At 42.4% G+C, this 18,795-nt stretch overlaps 1 pseudogene; it reads left to right on the top strand.

Moving 5' to 3' along the window:
• The first annotated feature begins 870 nt into the window (after nt 1-870).
• Nucleotides 871-2,340, top strand: LOC105300742 (annotated as a pseudogene).
• Nucleotides 2,341-18,795: the final 16,455 nt, after the last annotated feature.

The raw sequence follows: 18,795 nt of genomic DNA, 5'->3' as shown, positions 1-18,795 counted from the left end.
ATTCCTCTCAAAATCTAAGATGCCTTTTTGCAGACATTCACGAGATGATTTTAAAATACATACAGAATTGCAAAGGACCCAGCATAGCCAAAACAATCTTGAAAAAAGAATAATAAAGTTGGAATATTCACACTTCAAAATTTCAAAACTTCCTACAAAGCTAGAGTAATTAAGACAGTATGATACTGGAATAAACATTGACCTATTTATCAATGGAATAAAGTGGAGAATCTAGAAATAAACCCATGTGTATATGACCAACTGAGTTTTAATAAGGGTGCCAAGACCATTCAATGGGAAAAGAATAATTTTTTTAACAAGTGCCTTTGTGTGTCAGTTCCAGCCTATTGTTAATGATACTGTTGGCTAGGAGTGCCTAAGATACTTGCCTGGGCTCATATTACTCATAGAAAGCCCTCACAGACATTTCCCCCACTGGGCCAATGTTGTGGATGGAATGACCCTTGTGGTTGTTATGATTTCAGGATGCACTTTAGCAAAAGCCATCAGAGAATTTTGATGAACAAGATTTATTGTTCCCATGTGCTGGAGTATACCACATGCCTGAGGGGCATACAGCAGGGCTGCAGGTAGAGAGAGAGCATGCAGACCTGGGGCTCTACCTCTATTAGAGTCCAAGGGTGGAATGTCTAGTGTTTTGTGGATTCAGCTTATTAGCTAATTTAAAGTATAAGAGCAGGAACTAGGTCATAGGAAAGAAGAAGCAGGGACACCCAAATGGTCAGTTACCTAAGTTACCCAGGGCTTTCTGAAAGAGGAAACTTTATAGGTTGAAGCAACCTAATTCTTTATCTAGTTGTTTTGCTAGTAGCTGTGTCATACAGCTGGCAATATGTTTATTCAAGATGGATGTATTTTGAAATGGATGCCTCAGCAATCGAAATCTTAATGTCAGGTACTTACACTACAGTGATGCTGGGACAAATAGAGAGCCACATACAAAACAATGCATACAAAACAATGCATTTTGACCTCTACCTCACATCGTATACAAAAATTAAGTTAAAGGGCCCTCGCCACCTCCTAAGTCCACTGGCTGCCACCATGTCTGCTTCGGCTGCTTCATCCTCGATGTCAAGGGTAAGGCCCTGATCGGCTGCACTACAAGGGCAACGTGGCCATGAGTGAGATAGAGCACTTTCATGCCTCTGCTCATGCAGCGGGAGGAGGAGGACACCTGGCTCCACTGCTGAGCCACGCTCGGGTCCACTTCCTGTGGACCAAACACAGCAACCTCTACTTGGTGGCCACCACACTGAAGAATGCCAATGCCTCACTCGTGTACTCCTTCCTCTACAAGACAGTGGAGGTATTCTCCGAATACTTCAAGGAGCTGGAGGAGAGCATCCGGGACACCTGGATAAGCTCGTAGACTTTGGTTTCCCCCAGATCACCAACAGCAAGATTCTGCAGGAGCATATCACACAGCAGGGCAACAAGCTGGAGACAGGCAAGTCATGGGTGCCACCCACCATCACCAATGCTGTGCCCTGGCGTGCTGAGGGCATGAAGCACCAGAAGAATGAGGTCTTCATCGACAACATGATCTGTCGATCTGCTGGTCAATGCCAATGGCAGCGTCCTGCTGAGTGAGATCGTGGGCACCATCAAGCTCAAGGAGTTTCTGTCCGGAACGATGGAGCTTCTGCTCGGCCTCAACGACCGCGTGCTCTTTGAGCTCACTGGTCGGAGCAAGAACAAGTCCGTGGAATTGGAGGTTGTGAAATTTCACCAGTGTGTGCGACTCTCTTGTTTTGACAATGACTGCACCATCTCTTTCATCCCGCCGGTTGCGACTTTGAGCTCATGTCCTATCACCTCAGCACACAGGTCAAGCAGTTATATGGATTGAGTCCGTCATTGAGAAGTTCTCCCACAGCCGTGAGGAGATCATGGTCAAGGCCAAGGGGCAGTTTAAGAAGCAGTCAGTGGCCAATTGCTGGAGATATCTGTGCCGGTGCCCAGCGATGCCAACTCCCCATGCTTGAAGACCAGCGTGGGCAGTGCCAAGTTCGTGCCTGAGAAGAACATTGTGATTTGGAGTATTAAGTCTTTCTTGCTGGGAGAGGCAAGGGGTACCTGATGAGTGCCCACTTTGACCCGCTCCCCACCGCAGCATGGAGAAGGAGGAGGAGGGCTGGCCCCCCCACTGGGGTCAAGTTTGAGATTCCCTATTTCACCGTCTCTGGGATCCAGGTCGAATACATGAAGATCATTGAGAAATGTGTTTACCAGGCCCTGCTCTGGATCTGCTACATCACCCAGAGTGGTGAATATCTACTTTGGACCAACTACAAGGGAGAAGAGGTAGGGGCTTGAATTTGAGCCTCCTCCCGCCCCAGGCCCTGATTGCAGACTTTAGAGGGAAGGAGGGAAGGTTAGAAGGGCGTGTGTGAGCAGGCCCTGTTGGCTTAGCAGTTTCTTACTTCCTGCTCCCAGCACCTGGCCCCTTCCTCACCTTGTCCTCTACCCATTGACTGAGAGGGATGGTCTCCCTGCCTCCCTCTGCCTCCAGGCTCCCCCTTCCATTTTTATGTGAAGAAAGAGCAGAGGGGCATGAAAGCCCCCTCCTGAGTGCCTTCTTGCAGTGACCTGCCTTAGGGAGTGTAAGGGGCCCCTCCTCCTTCATCGCTGCTGAGCCCAGAGCCTCCCCACCCCTGGCCCACCCACTCTTCTGCATTATGGGTTGGCATTAAAAAGAATTTTTAAAAAATTTAGCTAAAGGGATCATAGATAAATAGAAATTCTAAGTCATCAAAGGCTTCAGTTAACTTTGTGGCCCTACCTACAAAGAGTGCAGGTTTTTGCTACAGGGTCAAGTGAGAGGCCAAAATAAGCTTTTAATTCGGAACCCCAAAACTGGTACTAATCTTTCATGTATACATAGAAAGGTTTATAGTAATTAGGGAATTCGAGGATAGGAAGATTTTTACGGGAATCCTTTGTGCTCGCTTCGACAGCATATATACTAAAATTGAAGGGAATCCAGTTACAGAAAGCTGGATAAGTTGGTTAAGTCTGCTCTTATCAGAACAGACTTATAAAGGGGCAGCCATTCCAAAAAGTTAAAAGTCCAATATCTATAGTATCCTATGAGACTGAGAAATCCCTGATGTTATCTTTTGGTAATTGAACGGGGACAAGCCCTAAATAGCTTGCAGTGTATGAGGAGAAAAGGACTTTTTACTTTGTGTGATGTCATGACCTAGGTAATGCACTTGGATCTGATAAAATTGGAGTTAATGTCCTTTATACATCAATGCTGTCTGCAAATGGAAAAAATCAATTTTGCAAGGCTCTCCATCTGGAGAGCATAACAAAAGTTCATCTTATCGTATAAGAATAGGATATTCTAAGGTTATGGTTGAGTATTTGGGAAAAATAAGAGGGTGCTTCACAAGCCCCTGGGGCAAAAACTGTCCATATGTATTGTTGGTTTGACCAAATGAATACAAATAAATACATGTTAGATTGAACATGTTCTAATGAATATGAGGTCTAGACCTGCCACTGTAGAGTAAGTACCTGTCTCAGAGATTGAGGATAGAATGGAATTGAGATTTGGAATTACAGGGAAGCAAGGAAGCACAATCTTGTTAATGGTTCTTATATATTATACAAAGTGGCTGCTGAGTCTATTGGCCTTTTGATGGACAGAATAAGGGATAATTCAAGGAATAATGAGTCTTTTAGGTGGTATACAAAATACAATGGCTAAAGACTTTCAATATCTCTTTTTTATAGAAAGTTTTATAGCAAGTTTTGGGTCAATTCTGGAAGAGCATAGCTGGAAAGATAGAGACCTTTAAGGATTTAGCCTCCTTTATGTGTCTCACATGTGAACTCTTAATAGCCAAAGGCTATTAGGGTTCTCTTCAAGGTCTGAGGTGTTAGTAAGGAAAGTATTAGACTGTTTGTGCCATTATTAAATTATTGCCCAAATTATGGTATTCCAGTTACAACAAATTCACTGGAGTGAAATTATTAAGCAGAAAAATGTTTGACTAGTAAAAGGCCCAAAGAGATAGGAAGTGGATGAGACAAAGGCAGAATCTAAAGCATACTTAAGATACATACTACTGAAAACTTTTTGTTACTCCAAGAAAAGGAATTATAGAAAGGTTGTAGTATTTATGTAGAAATGAAGCATTCTGTTTTTGCAATTGCATGGAAATCTCTCCCCTTTGTGTTAAGGGCAATTGTGGGCAGACCAGAGTAGCTACTTCTACAGAGGAGTGTCATTTTGGCAGCCAAACCTTTTCCTTTGTCATTTTAGATCCTATTTTCCAAACTAAAGCTGAGAAGTTGTTCTTCTAGTGTCTCTTTTCCTTACAGTATTGACAGATATATTTGTCTAGACTGGACAGAGAGGTGTCCTTGTTCTAGTTCTTCTTAGTTATTTAATCTAAAGAGCTATTAATTTGGTCTATGTATGTTTTTCTAAGTCAAACTATCTTCACAGTTTCTGAAAGATCTTGCGATTTAGAGAAGGGAGCAATATTATCTTCTATTTTTAAACTAAATCTGGCAGGGTTTTTAACCAGATCTTAGAGAAATAAAACAAGAACTGATATAATTACATACAGTACATAATAATTGACAATGATAATAAACAATAAACTATGTTGTTGGTTTATATACTTACTGTACTATACTTTTTATGGTTAATTTAGAGTATACTCTTTCTACTTATAAAAAAAGTTTGCTATAAAACAGTATGCTGTGTTATGCCAGCAGCAGACTCATGCATCTCATGTTTACTGTGTCTCTTGATTGCATCATTTTCTCTTGTACTTGATTTAATCTTGTTTTGTACAGTAACATGATGTGCAGGCTTGTAGCCTAGGAGCTATAGGCTATATCATGTAGCCTAGGTATGTAGTAGGCTATACTATCTAGGCGTGTGTAAGTGCACTCTACGTTGTTCACACAATGACAAAATCGCCTAACAACACATTTCTCAGAAAGTATCCTTGTCGTTAAGTGATTCGTGACTGTATTTAATGTTTAAGATTACTGAAAGTGTAAATTTGTTTTAACCAGATGGAATAATTACTCTGACAAACTTTATTTTAGCAATAATTATTTTGAAGTTAGCTTCAAAGATCTTAGGGAAATAAAACCAGGAACTGATCATTATATTGAGTTAATTAGACACCTGGATCACTTCTAAGATAGAATACTGCAATACTAATTACCAGGTATAATTTTAAGTTTATATGCTTCTTATTTTTATATGCTACAGAAAGACTGTATATTTGAGTTTTTAATGAATGTGTTTATTTCGGCCACCTTGAGAAGTCTACAAATGCTGGTGTGTGACAGAGAGTATACAGTTATCCACTTCTTACTTTTCACTGTCAAAAAAGTTACTGTGATTAATTGCCCCACACATTTTGTCTTCCACACTCCAAAATATCTGATATCTCTTGAACCCATTCACGTCTTTTTATTTTCATCTCAGCCACTGCCTCATCTGCCCAGGCCGTGATTATCTTTCATGTGAACTATTGACTAGTTTTTAAATTGTCCTTACAATTTAGAGTACTATTTATAGAATTAAAATCAGAATATTATCATATCCACTTCTTTATAACTATAGGTGTCTGCCCATTGCATGGTCTGACCCTATTCTCTCTTTCCAGCTTCATTTTCTATTCCTTTTCTACTCACTCTCACTACTCTTGAGCCACATAAGTTTTCTCTGGCCTGCTGTTCTTTCTACCTGAATGTTTTTTTGCATGACCGGATCCTTTCCCTTATCTAGGTCTCAGATGAAACGTTCCCTTCTCAGAGATCCTGCCTAATCACCCTGTCTAAAGCAGCCAAGCCCCCATCACATTTTTATTTTTATTTTCTTCTCAGTGCCTACCAAGTACCATGATCTAAAATCATCTTAGTCATTTTTCACTTGGTTATTTTGTTTCCCCAGCCAGAATATAAGCTCCATGAAAGCAGGGATCCTATATTACCACTATTTCCTCCAGGCTAAGAATGTGTCTGATGCATAATAGGAGCTCAATAAGTGGAAGAATGTTAGTAACATTGCTGGATCTTTCCATGTGTACCGCCATGCCTACTGAGCTGAAAATTCAGCTCAGTAGGCATGGCGGTACAGGCCTTGGCTAGGACTGCTGGTCTTCCATTTCTTAGCATCACCAATTGTTTTTCTGTTTAATGGCTTTAGCCTCCAGGCTTAGACCCAGAACAAAGAGGTAGAAAAGAGGTTGCAATGAACATATATCTAATCTCCCCAGGAATGTTGCCCTTGCCCCCTAACTGCATTCCATTTCTAGCCTTGGAATGGGAGCCCTCTTTCAAGAAAGGCATGCATGAAAAGAGGCTTGTAGGGGGCCAGGGTCAGGGTTCCAGCAATCCATGATGTTTTCCCCATATTCCGGTGAGGTTTTCAGGACCCCACATTTTCCCAATCAAGTATATCAGCCAATCTCAAACAAACAAAAAAAGAGAGCAAATCAGAACATTTGGTTGGCTGCATTTGAGCCCGGCGAGTAATTGATTTCTTGATCTGGATTTCAGAATTCGAATTGTGATTCTGCTTTGCTTTTCCACTTCCACTTTGGTCAGCTTGAACTAGAGTTTGTCTTATTGCACCTTGTGAGAATAATCAACCTACTCTGATTAGCCTAATGTTCATTCAACAGATATGTATTGAGTGTCTATCATGTGCCAGACACTATTGTAAGCTCTTGGAATGCATCCGGAAACAAAAGATACAAGTTCCTTGTCCCAGAGGAGCTTCCATTCTAGTGGTATGGACAGTGGGTAGGATAATACTAAACAATAAATATAATAAATTGTATTATATTTATTGTATAGGATACTGGAAAGTGATAAGTAAGTAGTTTATTTTATTATTTATTTATTCACTTACTTACTTACTTACTTACTTACTTACTTACTTACTTATTTTGATAAGTAGGTACTTTAGAAAAAAGAAAACCTAGACGGGAGCAAAGAGATTGGGACAGGGAGGTAGATGGCAATTTTAAACAGATCAGTCTCCTTTAGAATGTGACAGCTGAACCTCCTTTAGAATCTGAACAAAAAGTTGAAGAAGGTAAATTAGATATTCAGCCATATGAATATCTAAGATTTTCAGGTATGTGAATATGGAAGATTTTCAATCATGTAAATCTTCGAGAACAGGGCATTCTAGGCAGAGGAAGCAGCTAATACTAAGGCCTTAAGGTCGGAGCGTGCTTAGCATGTTGAGAATAGCCGTGTGTCTGGAGCAGGGGGAATGGGAGTGGTAGGAGATGAGATCAGAGAAGTGATGGGGGTCAGATCATGTAGGCCTCTAGCCAGTGTAAGCCGTTTGGTTTCTATTCTGAGTGACACGGGGAATCATGGCAGGGTTTTTAACAAAAGAGTGACAGCACTCATTTAAGTTTTACAAGGGTCCCTCAGGCACTATGTTGAGAATAGACTGTATAGAGTAGAAGCTGGGAGACCTGTTAGAATAGAATAGGGAGATCTGTTACTATCTCAGTAATCCAGGTAAGAAATGATGGTGGTAGCAGGGAAAGTGGTTGTAGGGAAGGAAAAAGTTTCCTTGACTCTTTTAGGGTGACTAGGTGGGTCTGTAAATTAAACTGATAAAGATTAATAGGAGGAAAGCATATGTATTTATTTTACATGACACAAGAGCCTTCATAAGGAAATGAAGAACTGAAAATATGGTTAAACCTGAGTGTTTTTAATGTCAGGTTTGATGAAAAGCAGAAAGTCATGGAAAGATACGATAGGGCAAAGAGTATGAGCTAAGTATAGTAAACCGGGGAAAATTTAGCAAGGCCTGTTCATTCAGATTCTTCTTCATGTCTGTGTCCCTTCTCTTGGAGATAAGGATGTTCCTTTCCTCCGGGTATAGGGAGGGCACATCTAACATAAGGGTCTTAGAACCTGCCTCAGAAAAGAAGTGGGGGAGGGGAAAGCCAGAGTAACCTTCCTGCTTCTGCGTTTTCTCAGACTCCTTCGGCTTAAAATATTCCATGTACCTAGGTGTCCTAAGCCCCATTATAGTGAAAAATAATTAGATTCTGGATATAATTTGAATATAAGCCCACAGGAAGAAATGACTGTGGCATCTGAAAGATTGAAAGAAAGGAGTCAAAGATGACTCCAAGGCTATCTCTTAAAAAAACTAGACAGGAGATGGGGGAGGCCAAGGGGAGAGCCAGTATGAGATGCATGTTAGGCTTCCAAGCGGAGAAATTGAGCAAACCATTGGATACACACGTCAGAAACTCAGGAAAGAGTCTAGTGTATGTGTTGGCATATATCAACTGTTTAAAGCCGTAAAACTGAATGAGAGAGCAAGAGTAGAGAAAGAATGGAGGATCAAAGACTGAGCCCAGGAGATGACAACATTTAGAGCAGTGCTGACAATAGAAATATAATACGAGCCACATTAATTTTAAGTTGTCTAGTAGCCACATTTTAAAAAAAGAAAAGGAACAGGTCAACTTAATTTTAAACTGTGTTTTATTTATCCTAAGATATCCAAAATGTTATCATTTCAACACGTGATTACTAATAAAATATTTTATATTCCTTTCTCCTAGTAAATCTTTGAAGACTTGCATGCGTTGAGTACTTACAGCCCTTTCACTCAGGCTAGCCACGGTTCTAGCACTCTGTAGCCATGTGAGGCTAGTGGCTAACAAGTTGGACAACTCAGATTTAGAAGTTTAGGAGAAGAGAGACTAGCAAAGGAGGCTGAGAATAAAGCACCTGTGAGGTAGAAAAGAAATTAATACATCATGACATCTTAGAAGCTGTGTCAGTGGGAGTGATTACAATCTGTGGAAATTATAAGAGTTTTAGCTTCCTTGGTGAAGAAGCAAGCTAGGTTTACTATCCAGGATGCCGATATGGGGGAGGTATTGTGAGTATGAGGAGAAAGGAGAGAGTGGGAGAGGGAATAGATTAGGGAGGGAACGGACGATTGCTGGACAGCATGAAGATTCACTGAGACTGATGAGCGTGAGTTTAAGGTGAGAACGAGCCCGTGAAGTGAGGTGTTTTCCTCCAGGCACAACGATCCAGGCAGGGTGGGCAGAGCCTTGAGTTTAACCTGGGGAATGGCTTTATGGCCTTCTCGATGCCACTTTGTTTCGATTAATGTGATTCTGATGGCAAATAACGGAAATCAGCTCACATCAGGTAAATCAGAAAAGAAAATTTATTGTAGACATTCTGGATAAGTTTCAGAATACTGAAGGCTGCCAGTAGAGCCAGGAAGCAGGCAGCAAGCAGGAATGGAGCTCTGGGCTAGTCTGCCTCTCCCTCCTTCTTCAACATGCTTCCTCCCCTGCTTTTCTAGCCTCCATCCCACAGAAGATGGTGGACCCAGCACTGCCAAGTTAATATCACCTCACCCCCAGCCTGAGAACTGGCAATTGTCTTCGAATTTATATTATCAAGAGAGAAAATTTGATGAAACAAGCTTGAGTCAAATGGTACGTGAGTCAAGGAAAAATTCATGGGGAAATGGCAACAGCTAATAATTTAAAACATTGTCTCACAACATATGTTTGCAAAAACATAACATCGAAAGCTGACTTCTAATGTGTTCATAATAAATGAAGTTTTATGGAATAAGGGTATTTAAAAGGGTATTATGGAATAAAGGGTAATTTAAAAAAATAAATGAAATCATGACGCCCTTACAAATGTAAAATGAACACGTCAAAGATTTTAACTCATTAATTAATGAAGCAATAAGTAAGATGTTTTGACCAGTTCAAAAGATAATTCAAAGACCAGACATATATGTAGGCCATAAAATGAATCCACAAATAGATGCACAACTAGCATTTGGGGTTAGTGGGGAGGTAGTAGGAGAGAGAGATAAATTGTCCCTTCACTGGACAAGATTATTTGCATATATATAAAACAGAATTATTTGCACTGCTATGTTATCTATAATTTACAATGTTGTAAAATAGCTCAAAGACAATGAAAGGTACAAACCCCAGAAAATCAGATAACCTAGAAGGGTGTGCTCTAAAAAATGCATAGTTTTCCATTGAAGATATCCGGCAATTCTTTGATGCATTTCAAAACCTTTCGGAATTTTTCATGATAACCGAAAATACCTGAGTTGTTGGTAAGTACATTTCTTCATGATTCTCTTACTGTCCAATACTTCGTGCTAAATATTATTTCAATTTTCATTTTTAAAAATAAAGTTTTATATTTAATTATTTAAAGTTATATGGCATTCGGAGTCATAATTACACACAACAAAACATCAGAAAGCCAGATTCCTTGAGAAATGAGCATTAATTTTACCCTTTAAGCCCCAAAGTTCTATTATCTCATTTATTTTTGTTTTTTCTCAATTGTATTACATCTCTGCTTCTTTAAAAATGTAAATGGGGAGGACTGTTAGTGATACGAGCAAATAAATGCTCCTCTAGGAGATCAGAATATGCCACCCCAGAATATGCCACTTTGGTATAAAGATTATTTTGAGCTGGAAGCAAATGAGAATCAACAGATGAAGAAAGAAGGCTTCTGAGAGCTTTCCCTACCTGACTAAAAGTAGAAACTTCTGAGAACTGAGGACTGCCGTAAATTTCCTCTCCTGGGGGAGTTTTATGGCCATGAAGATGGAAAGCACTGAGATGGATCTGCAAACAAACCTTACTGAAAAACACCCTTATCTTCCATTAGTTTCCTCAGATACTTACCTTCCCACAGTTTGCCACCCCTAAAACCTACACTCATTTTCCTTTGTCTTGCCACTTCTCTACAAATATATTGTTCTTTATTAAGATGCTGTATAAGCCCTGAGTTCATTTTATGTATTCAGAGAAGGAGGAGGAAGTTTCAGCATCCACCCCACCTGCTGTCTTGACCCAGAATTTGGCTCCTGCATTACTAAACAGAGCTGACTTATTTTGATAACATGCACTCATCATTTTGAATCATCCGTTTTTATATAATATTGCAAAAGCCTGATGCCCCTCAGGTATCTGATGAAGTTTATAAAACTATTTGGATTTATCCTAAGTATAATTAATATTAATAAAATTATTATTATTTTTTTAGTTCTTACATCTTCTTTTAGAGATTCCCCCTCTCTTCTTTCAGGTTATCAACTGCCTCTTCATTCTAACACCCAATTACTCATCCATAGCCATCTTCTGCATGTTGCTGGGCCTCTCACTGCTCCCCAGCCACCTCAGAATGATTCCTCCTGCTTTATTGTGCAGAGCAATCGTGCTTTCTCTAGCCCGTGCCTCCAAAATCAGCTTGCAACATCACTTTGAAAACCCACAAGATTATTCACATGCTCTAGCACACAATGGGATATCTCTCCTGACTCCTTTTATTTTTTCAACCGGTTCAGCAAGCAGAAAGAAATGGTAAGAAATTTATTTCCTCATTGATATAAATCCTACTACTGTGTTAGTGAGACTTGTGTTTGACTCCTAATAATGAAGGCCCAAGTACGAGGGCTTAATTTAATAAAAACTCTTTTTTTCTTTTACCCCACTTAAATAAACTTCATAGGTAGGCAGTTCGAAGCTAGTATTGTGGCTCTTCAGTCATCAGGGACCCAAGGACTTTTCTAGCTTTCTGTTTAGCCTTCCTTAACATGATGCTTTCAAACTCAATGTCCCTTCGTGGTCTCAAGATGGCTGCTAGATCTCCAGTCATCACAATCACATTCCAGTAGGACAAAGAAGAAAGTAAGAAGGACAAAAAAGGTATAATTCCCACCTGAGTCAGTTTCCTTTAGGAGAAGTTCCCAGACATCTCACCACTTATATTTCATTGGTCATCTCTAGCTACAAGGGAACAATTTCGTTTTCTCAAATAAATTGAATATATTGCCTTTATGCCATCATTTTTGGTTACTCTACAGTGAGTCTTAGCTTACTTTCTGGTTCTCAATTATATTCTAATTAGATGGGATATATCTCAGTTTTTAAAATAAATAAAATATGGCTTTTAGTTCCTTTCGAAGATCAAATCAATAGCTATAAAATGAATAAAACATTGTCAAAAATCATCGCCTATACCAAACTTGCAATACCAACCAGGGAGCACTGTAGAATCGGAAAAATTAACTCAGACAATTGCCAGTTAATTCAGTTTCAGGTTTACTGAGTGGTTTCAGAGCTGACTAGGGGCCAGTTGCCTGTGGAGGGTACAGGGAACAATCAGGACTGTCCTGTCCTTGAGGAATTCCAATTTCAAAGACTCACAGGTGCCTAGAGGCAGGAGGCAGCCACCAAATAGTTTTACACAGAGGAGAGATGCGATCACTTCTATATATTTGAAAGATAGCTCAGACTATGTAGGATGAACTAGAAAAAAGGCCCAAAGCAGGGGATTTCATTCTAGAAGGCAAATATCATTCTGCATTGCTGTGCCTTTGCTGTCCAAAGCACGTTCACCTCACATTCTGCACCATGTACCTAAACTATCCTCAAATCCTCATGATCCCCGCCTTTAGGTTTTTCTCACCTCAGACTTCACTTCTATGTCTACCCTCCTGGAAGTCCTGGAAAGTCAAAGGGAGTTTCTGGGGTCAGGAGTCTATGCTGTCTCTGTTTATTCATTCTTCACACATTTCCTGAGCCTGTATCATGCTCTGGGCTCTGGGCTCTGGGCTCTGGGCTCTGTGCTATGGGCTAGGGTTGCAGGTGAATCAGACTCAGTTCTCGCCTTCAAGGCAGGGATAAATTATTTTTGCTTCTTTTTATGCTTAAGAGTATTAAAATCTAGAGTTAATTTTGGCTGAAGGAGGGGGATAGGGCCGAAGGGCAGGCAAAAATCAGAAGAAAATTTAGCAGTCTGGGATTGAGAGCAGTGAAACTGGAGGCCAGACCTATCCTCGGGGCCCAGGACTAGTTTCCCCTAACCTCAGACTGCCCCCTCCCCTTCCTTTTCCCCTTCCTCCTCCTTTTCCTCCTCCTCCTGTCTCCTCTCAGCCAAGCCTGGCTTCCATTCAAACTTTCCGGAAATCCCCTACCCAATTTCCAGCTTTTGAAACAATGACTCTCTGGAGACTATTTCCAATGTCCTTGGAACTGGAACAATGAGAGAGTAGAGCCTCCTCTCTGGTTTCAGGCTACATCCCTGCTCCCAGCCTTCCCCCACCCCAAAGTAAAAGCTTCCTCAAGTCTCCAATCATTGTCCCGTCTGCATAGAGGCAGGAAGTTGTGGGAGGTAGAAGAAAAGTGCTTTCTATTAACTGCTCCTGAAACCTCGAGTCAGCCCCAGCCCCTGAAGTGCTACCTGGAGCCTATCCTCTCTCAGCTAGAACTAAGGAGGAATCTCTCCACAGGACTGCAGCTGGACACCTGCGTGTGCTGGGGGCTGGCAGGCAAGCTCAGGCCTTGATTCCTGTGTTTTTTAAATCTCTTTTGATGCCTTCGTTTCCCCCAGCCACGTTGAGGTGAGAGGACCAGAAGCCATTCTAGAGAGATTGGAGGTCTCGTTCTTTTTCCTCACTGAGCAGCTCCTCTTCCACTTTCAACTCTGACCCCAGGACACCACTGTTGCCTTCTTCCACCAGTTTTGCCAAAAGGGTTGTTCGATGGGGGAGGGGGTGCAGGCGGGGCTTTTCTTGCCCCATCCTGGCGCCTGACTGGATCGGGTTACTGGAGGCAGTCTGGATTTGAATGTGCAAATAAACAGAAGTCGCTTTGATCCACGAGGCTGAGAGGGAGGGGAGGAGAGCTGAGTGCCCCGGTCAGAGAAGTGTCGGCTTGGTTCTTTTGAAACAGGGTTTGGGGATGTGGAGTGTGAGCGTGTCCTTATTCCTTTGACTGGACCGAAAACCTATATATATGTAAAAAAAAGAAGAGCGAGATCCAGAAAAAGGCAGGGACCCATTCCAGGCATTTCAGACTTCCTCTGGGAACCAAATATTCTACTGGCCTTTCCTTCTGTTACCAAGAGGGGAGTGGGCAGCTGGGAGCCCACCCTCCCTGAAGGCTCTTCCAGCTTTGGGACGTCTTGGGTGCACTTGGGCGAGAGAGAAGGAGTGGAACCATGCATTGTGTGTAGTTCACCACGGTTCGGGGTGAGGTGGCAGGTTGGGAGGGGGTAGGGCCTATTGTCTCCCTGGGCACCAATCCACAGCCACAGGCGGGCTTAGAGAGGGAGAGACAAAGGAGGGGATGGGAGAGCACAAAGAGAGCAGGAATGAAATGGTAAGTAAAGGCAAACAAAAGTGAACCGGGGGAGACAAAAGCTGGGAACAATATTCCCCAGGCAATAGGCTCTGGAACAATAGGGACACTGACAGCCCCACAAAGACACCAGTGTCTCCAAGTAGACGTTATCTCAGGCAGTGGTTGGCAGCCCCGCTCTGGCTGCAGCTATTTTCAGTGCCGCTTTTGTGCCATGCTGAACAATATTCCTTGCATGGCTGCTGATAGAAAGATGAGAAGGTTTCTGTTTGATTCTCCTCTTCCTTCCCTCCCCCTCTTCTGTTTCCAACCCCCACCAGCTCCAGGCATGCGGAGCTCAAGTCGCAGGCCTGGTTAGGGCTGTGTGTGTGTGTGTGTGTGTGTGTGTGTGTGTGTGTGTGTGTGTGTGTGTGAGGGGACCAAACAGGGAGGGTCTCTATCAGGCCTCCTTCCAGTCGCCCTCAATCTTACGAGGATCTCCAAGGAAAAAAGAAAGTGGAGATTCGGGCTGGAGAATTGGGCTGGTGCATAGGGAGACTCAAAAATATTGAGGGAGGATCGTTCAAGGAAGTGTATTCTGCCATCACCAGCAATCACAAGCCTAACCCGAGCTATTCACTATAAAAAGGCCTACTTGGCAAGTGGTTTGCCTCTTGTGGCCAGCTGTTCATTTAATAGCCACGGCCATAAGGGTCCCATCCTGCCCTTCTGACCCTTTCCTTCTCTGTGCCAGCAAGTGCTCCCCATGCCACCCTCAGAGCCACTGCTTTCTCCCATCTTTGTTCAGTTCCTGACTAGCTCTCAAGCTCCTTGCCCCCACCTCTCCCACTCCAAGTTGAGCCTAAGAGATCAGGATGACTAAACCTCGCTCGGGGAAAGACTGGTAGCACTGGCCTTTCTGAAGGCCCGATGGCCATTCCCATTGGAGCACACATGACCCCCGTCCACAGCGTTAGCCAGTCCCCACTAAGTATTTCTTCTTCCTAGAGAAACTCCGACTTTAGACTATTGGGTCAAAGGTGTCCTTTTCCAGGGCTACCTTGTTCACAAGGCCATGTGCTCTTAGTTTCCCCAGGGTTGTAGCCCACTACAGCTGCCCCCATGGGATTAGAAAGAACCCTATACTTTTTCATCTAACTGATCTTGTTCTTATTCTTATTCTTCTGTTCAGGTTATTTTTCTAAGTGGCTAAACCCATTTCAGATCCCTGGCTTCCTCAGAAATATTGAGACCAAACTCTTCGGGAAGGCATTGATATAAAAATGTCAGGGAGAATGCCTTCCTAAGAGACTAGATAGATACTCAGAGCTTGAGCCGTCACTTAATTTGTGGGATGTGTGACCATCTGTTCAACTTTCTCCATATAAGCAGCTCTCAGAAGGTAGGAAACACATTTTATACCTCTATTGGCTACCTCATGGCATCATTGCATATAATAAGTTCTCAATGAACACTTGCTGAATTAGACCAAATTTGGAGAATCAGCAGGGACCTTAAAGCTCATCTAGTACCTTGCTACTCAAAGTGTGGTCCCTGGACCAGCAGCAGTAGCATCACCTGGGAGTTCGTTAGAAATGCACAATCCAAGACTTCACGCCATAGCTTCTGAATCAGAATCTGTATTTTAACAAGCTCCCCGAGTAATTCATAGAGTCCTTGAGACTAGTACAGCTTCTCCCTCCCTGCCTCCCCACAACTCCTGCCCATTTCATAACAGTATTGCCATCGAGAACCTAGAGTCAGAAACTGTGAGCCAGACCAGGCCATCCAGATGGCATCTACAGGAATACCTCTGTAAAGATGGGCTCACCATCTGCGGTAACAAGCTATTCCACAGTTGGAATCAAGTCAGATTGAACAGAATTAAACTGGCACTCGAAGAGCCTCAGGAGTGGGACCTTGCACCTGGTATATGCGCCATCAAAGCTTGTTGAGGAAAAGGATTAAGTCATCCATTATGACCCCCACCTTCCCCCGGATGATTCCTGTGATGGGCAATTTAGGGATCAACTGGACTGGGACACAGATACTAAGACATTTGGTCAAACATTATTCTGGGTGTGTCTGTGAAGGTATTTCTAGATGAAAATACATTTGAAGTGGTAGACTGAGTAAAAAACTGCCCTCCGCAATGTAGGTGGGCCTCATCCAATGAAGAAGACCTGACTAGAACAAAGAGCCTGAGTAAGAGGACACTTTGCCTGCCTGACTGCTGAGCTGGGACATTGATCTCCTATCTTACGACTCGAACTGAAACGTCAGCTCTTCCTGGGTCTCAGGTCTGCCAGTTTTTGGACTAAATATACCATCCACTCTCCTGGGTCTCAGGCCTTCAAACTTGGACTAGAGCTACACCATTGGCTCTCCTGGATCTCCAGCTCAATGACTGCAGCAGACATTAAGACTTATAAACATTAAGCCAATTCCTTATGCTCAATCTCTCTATATAGTTCTGTTCTTCTGGAGAACCCTGACTAATATAGATTTTAATACCAAGAAATGGGGTGCTGCTGTAACAAATACCTAAACTTATGGAAGTGGCTTTGGAACTGGGAACCAGGAAGAGGCTGACAGATTTTTAATATGTGCGCTAGAAATATGAATCTTAAGGGTGAATCTGGTGAGATCTCAGATGGAAATGAGGAACATGTTACTAGAAACTGGAGGAAAGATGAACCTTATTATAAAGTGGCAAAGAACTTTGCTGAACTGTGTTCTAGTATTTTGTGGAAGGTAGAAATTGTGAGCAATAAAATTGGATATTTAGGTGAAGAGATTTTCAAGTGAAGTATTGAAGGAGTGGCTTGGTTCCTCCTGATTCTCACAATATAATGTGAAAGCAAAGAGAAAGATTAAAGAAAGAGTTCTTAAGCAAAAAAGAACCAGAATTGGAAGATTTAGAAAATTATCAGCCTACTCATATTGGAAAAAAATGAGAAAGCTTGATCTAATGAGAACCCTAAGGGTATGGCTAAACAACCACTTGATTAAGAGATCATAGGTGCAATTCGTAGTCTTAATCAGCCATCTCAGTAGAGGCCAGGAATGTAGATGTGGTTATATCAGCAAAGACACTGCCAGTGTGAACTAAGGCAACAGAGAAAACAAGGTGAAATAAAGGAGGAATGTTGAACTTTTTAGATCCTATAAAACAGGACCATAGAACTATTCAGCTGTAAATATGTGCTATTCTTCAAGAAAAAAGAAGAAAGACCCCTCCAGTAATTCAGAGATCATCAGGGCTGTCTCCTTGGTTTCAAAGGGTGGAACCATTGCCTTGGTTTCAACCTGACTGAAGCCTTGGGTTCAGGACTTCCCAGAGCCCTAGGGGCAGGACCCCCAGCTGGCAGAACTCTGGGTGGGACCACTGCTTCAGTGGGTCCTGAAGGCAGGGCACTGAACCAAAGAGGATTATTCTCCAGCCTTAAGATCTAATGGAATTTGCCTCTCTAAGGTTTTGGACTTATTTGGGACCCATTGCTCATTTCTTCCTTTGGATTTCTCCCACTTGGAGTGGGACTATCTAGCCTACGCCAGTCCACTATTGTATTTTGGAAGTGCACAACTTGTCTGGTTTCACAGGTTCACAACTGGAGAGGAATTTTGCCTCAGAATAAATGTATCTCAAGTGTCATACATACACGATTAGATGATATTCAGGCGAGATCTTAGACTTGAGTGTTGACACTGGATTAAGACTTTTGGGGGCTGTTAAAGTGGAGTGAATGTATTTCGCATGCAATAGGGCATAAATCAGGGTTGGGAGGGAGGCAGTACAAGAATGCTATGTGTGGATTAAATTGTGTCCCCCCAAAGTCATATGTTGAAGCCCTAACTCCCAATGTGATTGTATTTGGAGTAAGGAAATAATCAAGATCATAACGGTAGGGCCCTGATACACTTAGTGTCCTATAAGAGGAGACACCAGAAAGCTCACTCTCTCCCCCCACCATGTGAGGATACAGTGAGATGGTAGCCATCTACAAGCCAGAAAGAGAAGTCTTACCAGACTGACCCTACCGGACCTTAACCTGGAACGTCACAGCCTCCGGAACTGTGAGATAGTAAATTCTGTCTAAGCCACCCAGTCTACAGTATTTTGTTATGGAGGCTCAAGCTGATTAAAACGATCCTTAATGATGGGAGAGCAAGAGAGGCCTCTAGGCCTGCACAGGGTAGGCTGAAGGGCTTGGAAGGGCCTCACAGCAGAGGACACACGGAATCGCATTATTCTTTCCAAGTAGAGATGGTAACATCTCTTCTTTTCCTCTGATGTCCTTAGTGCAAACAGGACAACAGCAGTGAGCCCTGTGGGGCTGCTGCATGTTCTACAACTCAATGTAATTCCCAGACCGGGATGGGTACTCAAGACCATTATGATTATCCCAACTCAAAATTCCTTTCTTAGACTGAAAGACTTTGCTGTTGTTGTTCACACAACGGTGCGTCTTCCCAACTTGGAGGGCGGGGGGCAGGTGGGGGGGGTGGATGGGATGTGAAACTTACGAATGAATAAAGTCAAATTTTTATGACTAAAATTAAATTCTTTTTTTTCCTGTAGGTTAGAGAAAAAAACAAAACACCTTTGTTGGTG

This window comes from Pteropus vampyrus, unplaced genomic scaffold (genome assembly GCF_000151845.1).
Source record: "Pteropus vampyrus isolate Shadow unplaced genomic scaffold, Pvam_2.0 Scaffold217, whole genome shotgun sequence".
NCBI classification, from domain to species: Eukaryota; Metazoa; Chordata; class Mammalia; order Chiroptera; family Pteropodidae; genus Pteropus; species Pteropus vampyrus.
This window is presented reverse-complemented; position numbering and strand designations above follow the sequence as displayed.